This window comes from Talpa occidentalis, unplaced genomic scaffold (genome assembly GCF_014898055.3).
Source record: "Talpa occidentalis isolate TD23 unplaced genomic scaffold, MPIMG_talOcc4v2.1 talOcc4.11, whole genome shotgun sequence".
Taxonomy (NCBI): Eukaryota; Metazoa; Chordata; class Mammalia; order Eulipotyphla; family Talpidae; genus Talpa; species Talpa occidentalis.
This window is the reverse complement of record NW_023601104.1, coordinates 5,489,355-5,509,613: the sequence shown is the minus strand read 5'-3', so window position 1 is coordinate 5,509,613 and position 20,259 is coordinate 5,489,355. Positions and strand designations below refer to the sequence as shown.

The window sequence follows — 20,259 nt, the reverse complement described above, 5'->3', positions numbered from 1 at the left end:
TTCTTTAAGATCCCAGAATCTAATTTTCCCCACTTAACCTCATGTAATGTTAGAAGGAAATTCAAAATGACATTATTTAATATATCTAAAACATGGAAAAGCAATGAAAATGTAGCAGAGAATAAGCTTCTTTCATTCAGGAAGAAAGAAATTAGCTTACAGCCTGACAGAATCTGCTTGTTTTTTCTGTGAGGACTAGTCGTACAAAAAAGAAAACAACCTAGTAAAATGTATTTCTTTTTTTTAGTGCGCCTCCTTGATTGCTGACATTCCACAATCTCATAATATTCCTTGAATAAATTGTACTCATTTTATTTGAGAAAGATATTTAACATATATTTAAATTTTGCAGTTTTGTGGGGGAGAGGAACTGTGCTGAGCTGTGCGTTATACTAATGGCATTGGGTGCAGAATGAGTCATCACGGTTTTTATTTATTCATTCATCCCTAGATCCTTTTAAAAGTCTCTAAGTCCCTAATGACCATCATCATTATCATCAGTAAAAACTGCTTTCTGGTGAAAAGGCAATAGGCATTAAATTTAGAGGCAGCATTATATTATCAGTAAAAAGGTCTTGAAATAGTACTGCATGCATAATCCTGGACACAATATACTGAAAGTTCATATAGCACCAGTGAGACAATCTTCTTTATAAAGTTGATGATTAAGATGTTCTTTTCTACTTTACAACACAAGACAATATCATTTAGCTTGGGAGAAAACATAGTATATGTCAATTCCTATGCTCCAGTGTTAAACACTGGAAATCAAAGATATCAGTCATAATGAGGTTCTTAATTATAAATAAAATTTTAAGAATTATCAGTATCAAAACTTTATTTCAAGCATTTTCATCACCTCTTCCACGTCCTTGCTTATTATAAACACTGTCCAGTATATAGGTAATGAAAAAAAAATCAGTAAGAAGTGACTTGAATTAAACTTTACTATAGCCTTTTTGTCTTAGATGTATTTTAAATATTCCTTTGTCATTCAGGAGCTTTATTTCTCTCTGTTTAATCTCTAGCAGTAGAATTAGAACTAGATTTACAGGGCCAAATTTTATTAATTTGGGGATGAGCTTAGTGTGGCATCTGAAAATATGGGGAAATCAGTTCCATGTGATCATCTACAGGGTTATTATGATTGGCAAGCCCTACTGTCTTCCCTTATCCATGATTTCATCACTATTTGGGCAGTTGGTGCATTTAGAAAGTTGTCAAGAAGGAAGCATACCAGAGAAGATTACCTCATTCCTTTGTGGAAACACTGTACATGAGTTCAAAGTGTTCTGAAGCAAAACTGTGAGAGAGAATTCTCTGCTATAAATGTTGCATTCCCTTAAACTTTATCTGAGCTTAGGGGTTGCCAAATTTTCCATCTTTAGGAATGTGGTTCTTTTTTTAATTTGGTTAAATAACTTTTTATCAAAAGTGACATAAATCTTTCAGGAAGAAAATTCTTAAAAATTTGATTTTTTTTTCCCAAAACTTCAACGTCCTTTTCTACAAAATGGAAATGCTCCTCCACATTCAGGATGATGGTGGTTGAGACAACATGTGAAAGTATGGTGGACTTGGGCACTTTGGTGGTTGGAAAGCTCTGGTGACCACAACTGAAGGGAGAAATCTTATTTTGTGAAAAAATAAACAAGGATTTTTTTTCCCTCCTTTTCTCTTTTTTTTTTAATTCTTTTTTTAAAAGATTTATTTATTTATTTATTTATTTATTTATTTATACAAGTACTGGGTACAGTCAGAAGCATGGGAGAGTGAGCGAATTCACCAGAGCCAGAGCAGGGAGCAGAACAGGCACACTGATGAAGTACACTGCTGAGGGGAGCAGTGGGCACGGCAGGAGAGGTCTGTGTGCCATGTGGGACCCTCGCCGGCGGCCAGGGATCGAACTAGCACTGCAGAGGCTGCAGGCAGCTTTGCAGCCCAGCACTCAACTGCTGCGCCATCGGGGAGGCCCAAACAATGATGTTTTTTAAAAAAGAAAAAAAAAATCTGTTGTACCAATGCAAGTTGTTGCTATTACGTTTGTGGCTATTCTTCTGAGGTTGCTAGCAACTTTAGAAAGGACATCATTGTGGTTTCACTCTCTAGCACATTCTTTAAAAAAATAAGCTTCTGTTTGCCCCTAAATTTAAAAGTATAGTTTAAAGATGTGTGTACTATAAAGTGTTAATGGATGTCTAAGTAAAATGTATTTCTGTGATTAATGGTTTTGAGCAGGAAAAAAAATCATTCTTAATCATTAGTTTTATGAGTGAAATAACACTCTGTATTTATCATGCACATTAAGAATTCCAATATAGACTGAATGTGTGAGAAGATGGCTTCAGAGGAGGTTCCCTAATTTGTTCTCAGGAGGATAATCTGTAAATAGTTCAGTGGGCCAGTGAACAGAGAGGATCCTGTGGCAAGGGGCAAAACCAGGGAACCTCTTGGAGATCTCAAACCAATACTGACTGTGCCAGAAGTGACACAGAGGAAATTTAACCGTATATGACAAAAGGTCGATGGAGAAAGTTGCCTTAGAGACTGCAGCTGGGCTGGCAGCCTGCTGGGCAAACCTCAGATTGTGTTCCATTGTGTGGCTGATGGTGCTGGGGAGGGGAGAGCTTATTAGTGTGGAGGTACATACCTTTAACTGATGACAGATATATTCAGAGAACCTGGGGTGTTTGTTCTATGCATGCAGGGTCCCCAGTGAAGAGGACAGAGTACAGAATGGTGTTTCCCCTCCTATACCCCTTTGGGAGTAGAGCTATTCCTGTGAAGCAAAACAGCACGGGGCACATACTGCAGAAAACACAGAGATAAGGCTATTGGTAGTACCACAATATCATCCACTACAGTACACAACACCACTTTCAGCAATGACTGGACCCTTCCAGGCTCCACCCTCATCCCTGACTCAATAGTTAGAGATCAGTATTCCTTGACATAACAATCATACAATGTATTGAAATGCCAAGTCAGGAAAAGCTTTTTAAAAAGCCCATACTGCCATCTGTTGGAAAAATGTAAAGTGGAAGTTCTCTACCCTTAGGACATGAAAAAAAATAGCCTCCTGGAAAGCTACAAAATGGGGAGACAGAAAAATACAACAAATGTCTTAGTGCCCTTAAGGAGATATTTCACCACAGAGAAAGAACAAATACCCAGAATTCAGCCACAAAGATAAGGCAGATCTTTTCTTCCTATCAGATACAAAGTTCAAAACTGCCATGATAAAGAAATTCAAAGAAATGGAAAAAAACACAGAAAAGCTAATAAAAATATAAAAGAATACTCAGGAAAACAATGAGTTTTTGCTGAATTTTCTTGAGAAATAAAATTAATGAACAGAAGATAGAAATTGAAGTTTAAATAAGAAAATAACAGATAGAGCATGTAAACAGATCGATAAAGGAGATTTAAAAATTATGCAGAAATACATGGAAGACCAAACAGAAGATCAAATCAGTGACCTTGAAGATGGTAATGCACAAAGAATCCAAGTGGAAGAAGAAAGAAACACAAAAATAAATAAAGAAAGAAAGAAAGGAAAACTTTAAAATAATATTAATTATCCATGAGGCAAGGCTATATAAGATAATATTAGTCAAGAGGAAAAGAGAGAAGGTAACAGAAAACTTACTCAAAGAAATAAGAGATGAAAACTTCCCAAACCTGGAGAAGAAATTAAATATACAAGGCCATGAAGCTAAAAGAACACCTGGCTGCCTAAATGTAATAAGATCTGTACCCTGAGACCCCGAGAGTTCAAGACAAAAAAAAAAAGAAAACTATTGAATCTAATAAAGGACACTACTGAATCTGGCAAAAGGGAAGAAACAGAAAACCTATAAATGTACATTTACAAGTACATTTATCAGGCTTATATGTGATTTCTTTAAGAAAACACCATGAACAAGGAAAGAATGGAATGATGTATGCAAAACACTTAAAAATTAAAAACTGCCAGTCAATAATACTATATCCTAGAAGACTCTCCTTTAGATAGGAGGAGAAAATAAAGGCCTTTTTAGGCTAACAGAAGCTGAAAGAGTTTTCAAACACTAGATTTACTATCCACAAAATGTTGAAAGAAGCTCTTATATCCAAATCACAGAGAACATCCACACATACAAAAAGAGAAAGAAAACAGAATCAGAAAACTAAGAACAAAATGGCATTTATAGGCCCTCATGTATCAATAATCACCCTAAAAAAGAAAAGTACAGACCAATTTTGCTGATGAACATAGATGCAAAAATCACAAACAAAACCTTGCATCAACAATGCATTAAAAGTTCATACACCAGGCCTCCCCCGGTGGCACAGCGGTTGAGCACTGGGTTGCGAAGCTGCCAGCAGCCTCTGCAGCGCCGGTTCAATCCCCAGCCGCCGGCGAGGGTCCCACATGGTGCGCAGACCTCTCCTGCTGCGCCCGCTGCTTCCCTCAGCAGTGTATTTCATCAGTCTGCCTGTTCTGTTCCCTGCTCTTGCTCTGGTGAATCTTCTTACCCTCCCGTGCTTCTGACTATACCCAGTGCTTGTATAAATAAATAAATAAATCTTTAAAAAAAAAAAAAGTTCATACACCATAACCAAGTGGGATTTATTCTTGGAATGGAAGAATGGTTCAACATCTGAAAATCAATGTAATTCACCATACCAACAAAAGGAAATATAGAAATCATATGTACCAACAGATGCTGAGAAAGCATTTGATAAGATTCAACATCCATTTATGAAAAAAACTGGAGATACATGGACTCTACCTCACCATAATAAAGGCCGCACATGACAAACTGATAGCTAATGTCATTCTCAATGAATGACATTGAAAAAATGAAAATGAAAGCATCTACTAAAATGAAAAAATGAAAGCATCTACTAAAATTTGGTACAAAATAAGGATGTTCCCTTGTACCACTACTACTCAACATAGTATTGAAAGTCCTATCTATAATAGCTAAGCAAAAGTAAGATATAAAAGAAATCCAAAATAAAAATAATTGAAACAATAAATTAGCACAGCAAAGTGACAGGTTACAAAATCAATTTATAAAAATCATTTCCAAACAATGATCTAGGAGAGAAAGGAATCAAGAAAATAATCCCATTTACAATTACAGCAAAAAGAATGAAATACCTAGCAGTAAACTTTACAAAGGAGGTGAAGGACAAAGGAGGTGAGGGTGAAAACCAAAAGACAATGTTAAGAGAAACAGAAGAAGACACAAAAGGTATTCCCTGCTCATGGATTGAAAGAACGTTGCCAAAATAGCCATCTTACCGAAGGCAATATACAGCTTCAATGTAACCCCTATTAAAGTTTCAATGGCATTCCTCAAAGGAATAGAAAAAGCATTATTAAAATGCATGTATAACCACTAAATACCCTGAATAGTCAAAGTAATCCTGACAAAAAGAGGAAGAATAGTGGAATCACACTGCCAGACTTCAAACAACACTACAAGCTCCAATAATCAAAAGAATATGGTACTGGGCCTCCCTGGTGGCACAAGGGGTTAAGCACAGCACTGTGAAGCAATCCACAGCCTCTGCAGCGGGGGTTTGATCCCTGGCTGGCCAGGGAGCTACCCACATGGCACAGCAGACCTCTCCTATCTCGCCCGCTCTCCCCTCAGCAGTGTACTTTGGTCAATCTGCCTGTTCTGTTCCCCACTCTGTCTCTGGTGAATCCTCTCACCCTCCCTCCACACCTCTGACCTGTACCCCAGTTCTTGTAGCATAAATAAATAAATCTAAAAAAAAAAAAAAAGAATATGATGCTGGAACAAAAACAGACACACAGCCCAATAGAACAGAATTGAGAGCCCAGAAATAAAACCAAACCTATATGTGATCTACTGTGACAAAGTATTATGAAAAAATACTAATCATCACTGTAGGAAATGTAAATCAAAACCACAATGAGATATCACCTCACTTGTAAGATGGCCCATATCAAAAAAGACCAGAAATAACAAGTGGAAGCAAGGATATGGAGAATAAAGAACGCTTGTACACTATTGGTGGGAATGCAAACTGGTCCAGCCACTGCGATAAACAGTAAGGATATTTCTCAAAGTATCAAAAATACATCAGCCATATGATCCAGCAATTCCATTCCTAGGTACCTGAAGAATGCAAAAATACTAATTTGAATGGATATGTACTTATGTTCATTGCAGTACTATTTACAATAGCCAAGTTAGGGAAACAATCTAAGTTCACAAAGACAGATGAGTGGATTTGGAAAATGTGGTGTATACACACAAAGGAATGCCACTCAGCTATAAAATATGATAAATTCTTGCCACTTATAATCGCCTAGATGGAACTGAAGGGGATTATGCTAAGCAAAATAAGTCAGAAGTAGAAAGACAAATATAGGGTAGTGTCACTTAAATGAGGAACAATAGACAAAACAAAGAGTCAGATAAACCCAACCAGTAACAAACCCTGGAAATGTGATTGTAGAATGGAGACCAGCAGAGGGGGAGGAGGGAGGGAGGCAGAGGAGGGAGTGTAATGGACTATGGTGGAAGACAATGGGTACCTTGCTGGTGGGCGTGGTGTGGGAACATATACCTGAAAGATATGAACCTCTACACTTCTCAATCATAAACAGAGTTGTAATCCAATGTTATAAAAAATCCAGTATATAGTTCTCTTAGTGATATTTTAATAATTTTACTCTCATTGAACTATAAGACACAAGATTATCTGAGATGAGATGTATAATAGTTAAACTTCATAGACAAATAGAATTATACTGATTTCTTGGAGTTTTTGGATTATTCAAATATTTGTAAGTCTTGCATACCTTAGAGATTTCTGAAGTGAACTTGCAGTTTTGTAATTTGTTGAAAATCATACACTAAGATTAGTGGGCTAAGTAGAGCCAGGTCTTTAATTGCTGATCACAATGACTTGACTTAACATGTTTACACTAATTAAAGGTTTGCATTACTATTATGCATTGTTTGCTAACTTCTGAGCTCAGCATTTGCTATATTTCACCATACTAGGAACAAAAGATTCTAATTCTCAAAACAGATTGAGTGCTGGAAAATTCAATTCCATACAGTATTTACAAGACTCTTTATAGAGAACTGAAATTAATTTTATAGAACAATTATATAGAACAAATTTCTATACCTGTTATTATGAAACTTGAAAGTGTAATAAACAGAGAGCCTTTATTATTATTGATATGCTTTAAGAGTTCCCCACTGGTGTTCCCCACTCCCTTGGCAAATTTTTACATGATTTTTAAAAAACTCTTCCCTTCAAAATTAATTTTAGTTTTCTATAAGTAAATACAAGTGTGTTTTCTGCCAAAGTGAACCGTATAATAATATGAAGCATTCTTTCAACTGCACAAAACTAGCATTTGATTTGACAAATAATTATTGTGGCACAAAGATTAATAAGACAAAATCTCTGTCCACTTGCGATTTAAGTTTTAGAATAAAGAAGGGATATGTAACAAAGTAATATGTATTAGATTGACGGCTCAACTCATTCTGTGGGGCTACTGTATTTGTATGCTCCTAATAATCCTTAATATTAATCTGGAGGAAGATCTATAGAACATTCTTTATCCCCCACTATTTTACCCACAGTTGGAATAGACCCCACTTAGAAGAAGATGTTATATATGTAAGCTTACCAAAGAGGTAAGCTTTGGGGAAAGAAATAGACATTTTCCTTTAGAAAATGGGCCAGGAGCTGGGGTGGGGGGGAAAGGTGGGCCTTTTTTTCTAAAAGATTAATTGTTAAGGTCATTTCAATATCAAACACCTGTAGTGACATTTGCATAGGATCATTTTCCAAAAATTCAATTTAATTCAATTTTCCAAAGTTGACAACCTATAAGAACAAAGTCTAAGATGGTAATGATTATAAAGTAAACATTTTGTAAGAAGGGACAACTTTCAAACTTTGACGTATTTTGTGTTGGCATTATTAGCTGTTAAACTGACAGTATACATGATCAACTCAGCAGGCCCAAAGGATGGATATGAGGCATAAGATGAAAATATGGCATGTGGCCCTTCTAAAGATTCACTTTTCTCCTAACACACAAAAAATACCACACTTTTTGATTGAAAACAGAATTCAGGCAATGAACAATTGTTTATACCAAAATGTTAATATAAGATGAATACACCTTTAAGAAAAAAAAGCAGCGCCTCCCCGGTGGCTTAAGGGTTTAAGACGCAACCTATGAAGTTGTCCGCAGCCACTGCAGCATGAGTTCAATCCCTGGCCTGCCAGGAAGCAACCCACATGGCTCAGCAGACCTCTCCTGTCTCGCCCACTGCTCCCCTCAGCAGTGTACTTCAGTCAATTTGCCTGTTCTGTTCCCCACTCTGTCTCTGGTGAATCCTCTCACCCCACCCCCCACCAATGTCTCTGGCCTCTATCCCAGCTCTTGCATGCAAAAATAAATAAATCTTAAAAAAAAAAAAAAAGGCAAGGAAGCACTTGCTGATTGCATAGAGGAGGAAATTTCACTTTTTGTTAAGAAAGCAATGATTTTGCCAAATTTCATAGTTCAGGCATCAGAACTTTGCTGTGTTCCACAAAATAAAAATAAATAATAACTAGTTAAATTAGTGTTTGGGGAAATGGATTAGATTGTAATGTATGCAAGCAATTAACCAACACTGACTTGATTCACTGTGATGTCTAAAATGGCATTTTAAAAAATGAAAGTAGCTAAATTTGGTCCTGATAAAATATATAGCAGCAATGGGTTAGGAATTTTGCAGTTTCGCCCAAAGAGTCCAATCAAACAACCCATATATTAGGTGGCTGTTAACATGCTGGCAGCTGAATTTTTTACATCAGTTTCCAAGGTTGCACAGTAATTACATCTACTGTGAGTCATTTTTGCAGCATATTTTATAAAACTTTTACAGGTTTGCTGGGAAGGGATTATTCAAAGTCACCTTTTATAGATTCTGCCATGAATATTAGACAGTTCTCTGAAAATGTTAGTGTTTACCACTTATATTACTTCTGGTTTAAGTGTAGTTGGCATTTGTGAGTTTAGTATAGTATATGAGTGGAGCTTCCTTTTCTGTGTAGACCTTCTGTTTCTTAGCATTGCTAGTTTATGTTCCCACTGAGCTGCTGCCAGAAAATAAATCCAGTTGCCTTTTGCTGCTCAAGGCCAACCTAGCAACCATGGAGAGAATTAGTTGTTCTGAACATTTGTCCTCGAATGTCATTGGAGGGAAGTGTTGTGCAGTTTCATGACCAATATAGTTCACAAAGAATTTGCTCATTTGAACGGTTGACTAATTTAGATGTAATATTTTGGTACTTGCTCTTTATTCTTATTCCCAATTATATTCAGTCAGTGCCCAGAGATGTATTTAAGATTATGGCTGGATAAACTACTTAGCATAGCTTTTAGATCCACTGCTTATTAAATCAAATGTGCTTTAAGTTTATTCTATTTGCATTAGTACATTTTCACAGCTGAGTGAAAAGTCCTGGTTGTTTCTTCAAATTAATATGTTAAACATATCTTATTGTTTTACTTCAGGGATGGTAATGTATTCATTTTAGAATACAAAGGCCAGGTAAGAAATATGATGTTACAGTCGGAGGGTACATAATCTTTCTGAAGGCCAATACCAATATTGGAATTTAGGATGGTGCAAGATAAATGGAGTAAAGCAGGGGCTCAATGGAAAGCTAAAAGTCAAGAGAAAGAGCAGACACTAACATTCTCTGTGAAGTCATTAGCACCTCCAACACAATCTTCTGTGTGCCCAAGTAACATGTGATAACTCTTGTTCAAAAGATGTGGAGTGAAAAGATTCTGGTTGTCACAGTAGAACAAACATTCTGCTGTTCATTCAAGGATCCAGAAACACAGGTAATATTATTTTTTCCATTTGTTTCACTTTCTCACCATTGTTACAGCATTTTGTATGCTCTGCTGATCTCTCTTTCTCACCACTTTGAAATCTTTGTTTACAAAGAACTAACCCTGGGTGTTGTGCCATTTGTATTTTTTTCCTTCTTCTCAAAAGAGCACATTTTTTTTATTTAAATAATAAATTTTATTTTTATATTCCCCCATACAACTGCACATGCCCCATTCTGACCCCAATCCCTCCCCTCCCGGCCCCCACCCCCCAAAGTGTCTCTGGTTCATAGTTTTTTGTTGATTTTGATTTTCACTTTCTTATAGTTATTCATTTTCCTGATCCCTTATTTAAGTTTTCTAGATTCCTGCTATGAGTGAGACCATCCGGTATTTTTCTTTTTCTTTTTGGCTTATTTCGCTGAGCATGATCCCTTCCAGCGCCATCCATGTTGCTGCAAATTGCATGTGTTTATCCTTTTTGAAAGCTGAGTAATATTCCATGGTATATATGTACCACATCTTCTTGATCCAGTCATCTATTTTTGGGCATTTGGGCTGTTTCCAAAGCTTAGCTATTGTAAATAGTGCTGCTATAAACATAGGGGTGCAGGTGTTCTTTGGAATTGATGTTTTTGTGTCCTTTGGGTAAATACCTAAAGGTATTTACCATAGTGGTTGGACCAGTTTGCATTCCCACCAACAGTGCAGGAGAGTTCCTTTTTCTCCACAACCTCGCCAACATTTGTTGTTGCTAGTTTTTTTAATATGTGCCATTCTCACTGGTGTAAGATGGTATCTCATGGTAGTTTTGATTTGCATTTCCCTGATTACAAGTGATGTTGAACATTTTTTCATATGTCTGTTGGCCATTTGCATTTCCAAAGAGCACATTTTTGAAAACAGATTTTCAACATCAGAATTCATAAATAGCATTTTCTGTATCTTTGGGAATATCTTTGCTAACTTCATTCATTTCTTCAACTTACATCTATTAAATATCTGCTCTTTAGTGAGAGCTGTTCTAGGCATTAGGAATTCAGTGGTAAACAAGACAAAACTCCTCTTGTCTTGTAGCTTACATTCTAGTGGAAGAAAACGTTGACTACAAAACTAATTATTATATGTGCAATAGAGATAAACTGAGTAGCACAAAAGAGAAAAAGCACAGCGGCTACTTCAGATACAATGCTCAAGAGAAGCTTTTGTTAAAAGGTGGCATTTCAGCAGAGACCTGGATGATATAAGGGAGAAAGGCAAAGCTATTAGAGAAGAATAAATAGCTCTCCAAAGGTCTTGAGGCAAAAGCAGATTGGGCACTTACAAGTAAATGTAGCCAGAGCAAAGCAAATAAACATCAAGTTGGAGGAAAATGAAGGTGTAGATAAACTGGCGGCCATATTTTGGAACACCTCTGAGATCATACTTACAAAGTTGGATTTTATCCTGACCATACAGGGATGCCACAAAAGAAAGTAATATTTTCTGACTTAGATTTCTAACATATATCTCTGACAACTGTATGAAGAACACAGTATTGGATGTGGGTATGGGGATATGGAAGAGTGAAGCTGAAAGATCCATTAGAAAACTTTGCAAAAGTTTATGTTACAGATAAGGTGTCTTGGGCTACACTGTTCTCAGTTGAGATGGTGAGACATGGTCAAGACTCAAAATATATTTTGAAAGAAGGCCTGAGAGGGTTTGCTGGTGAATTTAGATAAGGAATATAGGGGTAGACAGAAGAGTCAAGAATGCCTACAGACTCTCTGGCCCAAGCAATACTAGTGCCACTTATCAAAAGGGAAGTGTTTGTTGGAAGGCAAAGGGGGAGTATATTCATCAGCTCTGGCTACCATAACAAAATACTGTAGACTGGGTTTAAAGAACAGAATATTATTTCTCATAGTTTAAGATCAAAATGCCAGTCGATTTGGTCCCCAGGTCATCTTGCATTATATGGCCATCTTCTTGCTGTGTTCTACATTGGGGGGATGGGGCCAAGAGGGAGTAAGAAAGATGGAACTCTTGTGTCTCTTCTTAAAAGAACACTAATCCCATCAGACCAAAACCACTCTTATCACAAAAAAAAAAAAAAAAACACTCTTATCACTTCATCTAACCTTAATTACCTCTAAAAGCCCATCCCCAAATGGGCTTTGATATATTATTTTGGGGTTGAGGGTTTTGATATATTATTTTGGGGGACTGTGGAGAACATAAATATTCAGTCTGCAATAGAAACATATGATTTGGGTCATATTTCTGCTTTTCTTTACTGCAGATGCAAACATATACATCAATCATTCAAAGAAAAGTGAGTAGACAGATACAGGAGTGTGGAGCCCAGGAATAGTTCAAGGTTAGAGATATAAATGAAGACATCAGCATGTAGATTTTGAACTACAAAAGGGACGAAAACACCAAGGGAGTTGAAGCAAAGGAAAATAGTTAATTATTAGAGCTCCTTTTAGAAGTGAAAAAGTTGTGGGACTCAACAAACACAAAGAGAGAGAGATAGCTGAGTAACATGAATATTAGCAAAGCATGTTACTCAGAAATCAAGTAATAAAGAATGTGTTTGAAGAAAAACAATTTAACTATGTCAAATTCTGTCCATTAGTCAAAGATAGTCATGAAATAAGAATAAGAATTGACCATTGGCCTTACCTAGAAGGAGAATGCTAGGGGCTCTGACAAGAATGATTTCTAGGGCCTCCCCAGTGGCACAGCGGTTGAGCGCTGGGCTGCGAGGCTGCCCGCAGCCTCTGCAGTGCCAGTTAGATCACGGGACGCCGTCGAAGGTCCCACATGGCGCATAGACCTCTCCTGCCACCCGCTGCTCCCCTCAGCAGTGTATTTCAACAGTCTGCCTGTTCTGCTCCCCGCTCTGGCTCTGGTGAATCCTCTCACCCTCCCACGCTTCTGACTATACCCAGTGCTTGTATAAATAAATAAATAAATCCTTTTTTAAAAAAAAGAAAAAAAAATGACTTCTATAGGGCAGTGGAAAATACAACCTGAAGGTATTGGGTTGGAGAAAAAGAAGAGAAGAATATAAACACAGAGGCCTTCTGAAGGTTTCACTGCAAGGGAGAGCAAAAAAATAGGATGACAGCTGTAAGAGTTTGGGGTTCATAAAATGTTCTTATTTTAAGGAACATCCTGGATTGATGTTGATGAGGAATGAGCCAGTAGAAGTAAAAACTTAAAATGCAAGAGAGCAGTAGGAAATTATAGATGTGAAATCCTGTAATGGTCCAGAAAGAATAGTGTCCTTGCACAAGTAAAGGGCTGGCTTTACACAGGAACATGATCCCCCAGTGTAAGAGAAGACAGGAGACATGGAGGCATATTTGGTAGTGGGAAGATGAAGTAATTCTCTTCTGAATTCTCAGTTTTGTATTGAAATAAGAGGTAAGATCATTAACTAAGAGTGAGGAGGAGAAAGAAGTGTTAGAAGTTGGAAGAAAAAGAAAAGTGTGTAGGTGTGAAACTATTAGCTTAGAAAATAGAAGAATAAAATAACTAGATAAATGTAGTTGGATTGTTGAAGGTCCATTTAAGACCAGTGAGTACAAATCTAAGATGAGATCAAAGAGCATTTCTGTATTTAAAATGAGGTCAGCCTGTGTTTTTTCTCAGCCACCTCTGCTATTTGATTCAGGCACAGAGTGGGTGGACAACTGGGTTTTAAGAAGATTAGGGGCTTGTTAGATGAGTAAGATAGCAGTAAGGGAAAGAGTTTTTAAAAAATCATTTCCAGTTGTCTTTTGCTAAAACCAATTTCCTTAACTAAAATCCATTGTGTATGCTGGTATGTAGGCGTTCAATTTTTTTCTTAGTCATGCCATAACTAAAAAACTCAAAAGCTAAAAAATAGCTTTCCCAACATAAGTACTATAATTTCTTCTATCTCGCACTTATTTAATTCAAGTTGGGGGTTCCATTTTTTAAATCCTTTTTACCAGTTTTTCTTACATAATACATAAGAGCATAAGTTGTAGAGAAACAATTATGGATGTTATTAACATTTGGTACTTTTGAGTTTTAAAACAACTTGTTATAAAAATGTTCAGAAAAATATGCTAGCCATACAAGGAGGTTTATTTAAAATTATTCAGATGATATAATTCATATATACCACTTCATGCATATAGCTCCATAATTCCTTGAAAACTGGAAGTGGATTTAATTTTATTAAGAGCCATGATGAAGGTAGCAATTCAAACACTGATCAAACAAATCCAAGGGAAAAAAAATGCCTATATAGTTTAATCTAAATAAAAACAATCAAAAATATTAATCCACCTATTTTTACTTATTTATTTATTTATTTTTATTTATTATTTTTCTCATTTCTTCCCTTTCATCCCCTCGAGAGAAGGACCAGATGCCCACTGGGAACATACAAATAAAGAAATGGGTGCTATAAAAATAGGAAAGACAGGAAGGTGTCACAATTTCATCCTTGGAAATGGCAAATATTCTCTTCCTTTCCAGTCTGGTTGGAGTGTGATAGTATGCAAATATTACCTGGGAACTCTAAGACTTAAAGTAAAAGGTTGTGTTGTTTTGTTTTTTTTTTTTTTAATAGGAAAAGCAAAGAAATTATAAACCTAGAAGACTTGGTAATGGTCTCTTTTTTTACTAGGTAGATTTGGGGTTCTGTTCAGTAGGTGCCTTTGATTGTGACTGCGACACTCCATCCAGATCTCAAAATCAGGAAACAGGTTTTCTTTCTGTTGACTCAGTTTAAGGAGAGTAAAGAGGAAAATTTTAATGTTAGCTAATTCACAGGAGTAGGAATGGCAATTAAGATTCAACGTGGACATCTTATTCAGGATTAAAAAGCAGGCATCCAATAAAATTTTTTGTATGTTCTCATTATTTACTTGATTATGCATGCATAGGACCATAAAACCAAGAATGAACCTCAACACTAAGCATGGTGGACAGGATTGGAAGAAGAATTAGGAATAAGGAAAGTAGGACTAAAATCTGGTCTCTAAGACATTCCGTCTTAATAATCTCATATAAACTTGTCTGCTTATTTATTATCAGCGATTCTTGACTTCTTGGGGGAGGGCTATGGATTCATTTGAGAATCTAATGAAGGCTACACACACACACAATTTTATATTGTGCTCATTAAAAAAAAAAGTCCCATCTCATGCTATGAAAAGTGCTTTCCTGAACTAGATTGTGTAATGATTTTGAGTAATCAAGATCCAATCTCCAAACCCAAAATTATAGTTCTGTCAAATAATTCAGAAGATAATGTTTTGAAATCTCTAAAAACTTTTTTTTCAGTGAAATATACCTATTCAGGTTCTGTATATTGGATATAGTATCAAACTATGACTTACGTTCTAACTTTATAGTAGACACCTCCTTCCTTTATAAATGTTTAGGTCAACACCTATATTACATAAACATAGATCACCTACAACACTGTATTTCTCTACTCATGGGCCATTGAGACTATACTGCATATCAGACTTCAAATAGTAATAGGATTGTTGGGGCAAAGGAAGAAGAAAAATCATATCAAGATAGCTAATCTATTAATTCATATTTCCAAATCAAAACAAAGGTAGAAATTGCCTTTCTCAAATATTATGAATGCATTTGCATCTATCTCCTTTATGTCCTCCTTATGAGTCCTCTCAAATAAGTGTAACTCATTCGAATCCATTACCCAACCCCCCCCCACACACACACACAGAGGTTGACAGCATGTTTGAAACAAATTTTATATAAAGTGTTGAAAGTATTAGCACCGTAATTATAAACTATAAAAGAAGATATTAGTACAACACTTTCCAAATGAATCACATTATTTCAAATAAGAAAATTTTACTGTTAATATGCTAGATGTTCAAAATAGAAAATAGTTTGTTTTAAAATGTTCTTACTTCTAAATATAGCTTTCTAAAACTTATTCAATTTAACATTTATATGACAAAAACAAACATAAAACTTCAGCCCACACAGTAATTTTTATTTTAGTGGTTTAGTTTTTTATCTTTTAAAATACACCCTAATAATGGGCCTCCATGGTGGCGCAGTGGTTGAGCGCTGGGTTGCGAAGCTGCCCGCAGCCTCTGCAGCGCCAGTTTGATCCCCGGTCGCCAGGCAAGGGTCCCACATGGCACACAGACCTCTCCTGCCACCCGCTGCTCCCCTTAGCAGTGTACTTTGTCAGTCTCCTGTTCTGCTCCCCACTCTGGCTCTCGTGGATTCTCTCACCCTCCCGCGCTTCTGACTGTACCCAGTGCTTGTATAAATAAAATAAATCTTTAAAAAATTTTAAAAAATAAAAAAACACCCTAATAAATAGGAGAAAATACCTGCACACCATACCTCTGACAGAGGGCTGATAGCCAAGATCTACATAGAACTCACACAACTCAACAAAAAGAAAACAACCCAATCAAAAAAATGGGTAGAATTGCTAAATAGACACTTCTCCAAAGAAGACATATAGGGCCTCCCCTGATGGCGCAGTAGTTGAGTGCTGGGCTGCGAAGCTGCCCGCAGCCTCTGCAGCACTGGTTAGATCCCCGGCCTCATGTGAGGGTCCCAAATGGCATGGCAGACCTCTCCTGCCGCTCGCTGCTCCCCTCAGCAGTGGATTTCAGTCAACCTGCCTGTTCTGTTCCCCGCTCTGGCTTTGGTGAATTCTCTCACCCTCCCGCACTTCTGACTATACCCAGTGCTTGCATTAAAAAAAAAAAGAAAAAGAAGACATATAGATGGCCAACAGACACATGAAAAAATAGTTATCATCTCTTTGGGAAATACAAATCAAAACCACAATGAGATACCACCTCACACCAGTAAGAATGGCCCATATCAGGCCACGACATGCAAAAGAATGAAGCTTGACTACTGCCTCACACCATGCACAAAAACCAACTCAAAATGGATTAAAGAACTAGACATAAGACCTGAAACCATAAAATATATAGAAGGAACTATAGACGAAACAGCACATGACATACACCTCAGTAACATCTTTAAAGACATATCACCCAAAGCAGTGATAGTGAAGGAAAAGATAAATAGCTGGGACCACATCAAATTAAAGAGTTTCTGTACAGTAAAAGAGACAGCAACCAAAACAAAGAGACACACTACTGATTGGGAGAAAATTTTTGCACACAACACTAATGATAAAGGACTGATCACAAAAATCTACAAAGAGCTGACGAACTCAACAAAAACAAAGTAAATAACCCAGTCAAAAAAATGGGCAGAAGAGCTAAAAAGAAACTTCTCCAAAGAGGAACTGCAAAAAGGGCCTCCCCAGTGGCGCAGTAGGTTGAGTGCAGCGCAGTAAAACTGTCACAGCCTCTGCAGCACGTGTTCAATTCCCATCTGGCCAGGGAGATACCCACATGGTGCGGCAGACCTCTCCTATCTTGCCCGCTGCTCCCCTCAGCAGTGTTTTTGGTCTGTCTGCCTGTTCTGCTCCCCGCTCTGCCTCTGGTGAATTCTTTCACCCTCCCATGCTTCTGGCTTGTACCCCAGTTCTTGTATAAATAAATCAATCTTTTTTAAAAAAGGGAAATGCAAATGGCCAACAGGCATATGAAAAAATGTTCAACATCACTTGTTATCAGGGAAATGCAAATCAAAACCACAATGAGATACCATCTTACACCAGTGAGAATGGCACATATTAAAAAAAACTACTACAACAAATGCTGGCGAGGATGTGGAGAAAAAGGAACTCTCCTGTACTGCTGGTGGGAGTGCAAACTGGCCCAACCACTATGGAAAGCTGTGTGGAGATTCCTCAATCTGCTAAAAATGGAGCTTCCATATGATCGAGCAATTCCACTCTTTGGTATCTACCCAAATGACACAAAAACATTAATTTAAAAGGACACCTGCACTCCTATGTTTATTGCAGCACTATTTACAATAGTTAAGCTATGGAAACAACCCAAATGCCCAATAATTGATGACTGGATCAAGTAGATGTGGTACATATACACAATGGAATATTACTCAGCAATCAAAAAAATAAACTCATGCCATTTGCAGCAACATGAATGGAGCTGGAAGGGATCATGTTCAGTGAAATAAGCCAGAAAGAAAAAGAATACCAGATGGTCTCACTCATAGCAGGAATTTAGAAAACCCAAAAAAGGAATCAGGAAAAAGACTATAACTATTTACAGGGAATATAACCAAGATGAAAATGCATACATTGTACAAAAATGAAAAATGATGAAAAAATATCTAAAATTAAAAAATAATAAAAAATGAACAATGATGTAAAATATATATAAATAAATGTAATTTTAAAAAGAATGGCCCATATCAAAAAAAGACCAGAAATAACAAGTGTTAGCAAGGACATGGATAAAAAGGAACTCTTGCGCACTGTTGGTGGAGATATAGATGGGTCCACCCCCTGCGTAAAACCATTAAAAATAGATTTATCATATAGATCTACCAATTCCACTCCTAGGTATCTATCTGATGAATGTAAAAACAATAATTGAAGAATATTAACTCTTATGTTCTTTGCAGCACCATTTACAATACCTCAGCTATGATAACTACCTAAGAACCATAGATAAATGAGTGTATTAGAAAAATGTGGTATTTATACATAATGGAATACGACTTGGCTATAAAAAAGATAAACTACTGCCATTTGCAATAACATGGTTGGTACTGGAGGGACTATGGTAAGCAAAATAAGCCAAAAGGAGAAAGAAAAATACTATATCCTTTAGATGAGGAAGATAGAGAAACAAAACAAAGAGTCAGATAAAACCAAATCAATTACAAACCCTAGAAATTTGACTCTAGAATCAAGGTTATCAGAGCAGGGGAGAGAGAAAGATAGCAAAGTAGGGAGGGAGCATTATGGACTATGGTAGAGAATTATGGGTGCCTTGGAGGTTGGTGTGTTGTGGTAACACACTGCTGAGGGGGTGATCCTATAGTTGTAAATCATACACAGTTTCATGAACCAATGTTACCACAATGAAAAAAAAAAGCAATCTTTGATTTTTAATTGTAAAAAGAAATGTTTATGTATACTATATATTCTGTATTTAAAATGAAGGGGATAAGTTATGAGTTTCTTTAAATCTAGGCTGGGTTTCTACAAGAGAAAATTCAAGTCATTAAGCATACAAGAGTCCCTTAATTTCTCACTGCGAATCTCATCAAAGGTTAAAGAAGATAAAGTCCATGAAGTGTTATCTGTGGAGGGACCAGGTCAAATACTATGTCTGCTTCATATTTCAAAAAAAGATAATTCTGTAATACAATAACCTTCAAGATAAATTTTATTTTGGAAAGTTCAAACTATTCCCATAAACCAGAAATATTTAAAGATTAGTGTAAGTTTAATCTATTCTTAGTGAAACAAATACATGATTCAAAATAATATTAATAACATTTCATAAAATAATGCCTTTCTCATGGAAAAACACAATTCAAATGATAGTGGCATTTGCCAATTTTTCTCTAGCACATGAACGTGACCCAGGGTCCTTCATGTGTAGTGCCACTTTTACAGCACATTCAAACATGATGTTGTCATGTGTTTCGCATAGCCAAGCCCTGGGCGATCACAATGGAAAGCCTCAGGATGCGTAGTGTCCCTTTGCCCTTTTCCTTGGGGATTCACAGACAAGGACAGTAGAATGTGGTAGAAAAAGGAGTAGACCAAGAGTTGAAAGACCTAGTTTCATCTCTGGCACTTTCTAACCTTTAAAAGTGAATGTAACCCTTAATCACTCAGAATTTCAATATGCTTCTCTATAAAATGGAGGGCAAATGTACCTGCCTGCCTTGTAGAGTTGTTATGAGAATCAGGTGAGATAACGTAAGTGAACATATTTTAAAAAACCGGATCCCACACATACAAGTTAAAAAATTCTGGATTCTGACTTTTATAGTTCTCTGGCTCTTATTTGAATTATGAGAAGTTTCATAAATGCAATATTTTTTTATGGGTTAGCTCTAATACTTTATAATGATGCAAAAAAGGGTTGGGAATGTGCAATATAATCATGCAGAGAAAGACTGGTGCTTTTTCTTTTCCATCTCAATTAACCTCTGTTGAAGGTCATGGACAGGCCAGAGCCAAAGGTCCATTTTCCTTTTTAATCTTGTCATGTCCTCAACCATAAAGGGAAGATGTAGCCAGTTGTAGAATGTTCAGTTTTCTGAAATATTCTGAGGGAAAAAAAGAACACTTTCCTCATGTGGCTCCTTTTATTCACATTTTTCTAAAATGTATGGATTTTTTCCTGCTGTCTTTTTTTGCCTCTTTGTCTCAATCAAACTTTTGAGTGTCTGATTAGAATCATCAATGGTCTGTGATATTTCTT

General features: G+C 36.6%; 1 long non-coding RNA gene across 2 annotated transcripts in view; it reads right to left on the bottom strand.

Moving 5' to 3' along the window:
• LOC119238453 (uncharacterized) overlaps positions 1 to 20,259 on the bottom strand; it is a 444,593-nt gene that overhangs the window by 279,976 nt on the left and 144,358 nt on the right. The window lies entirely within an intron of this gene.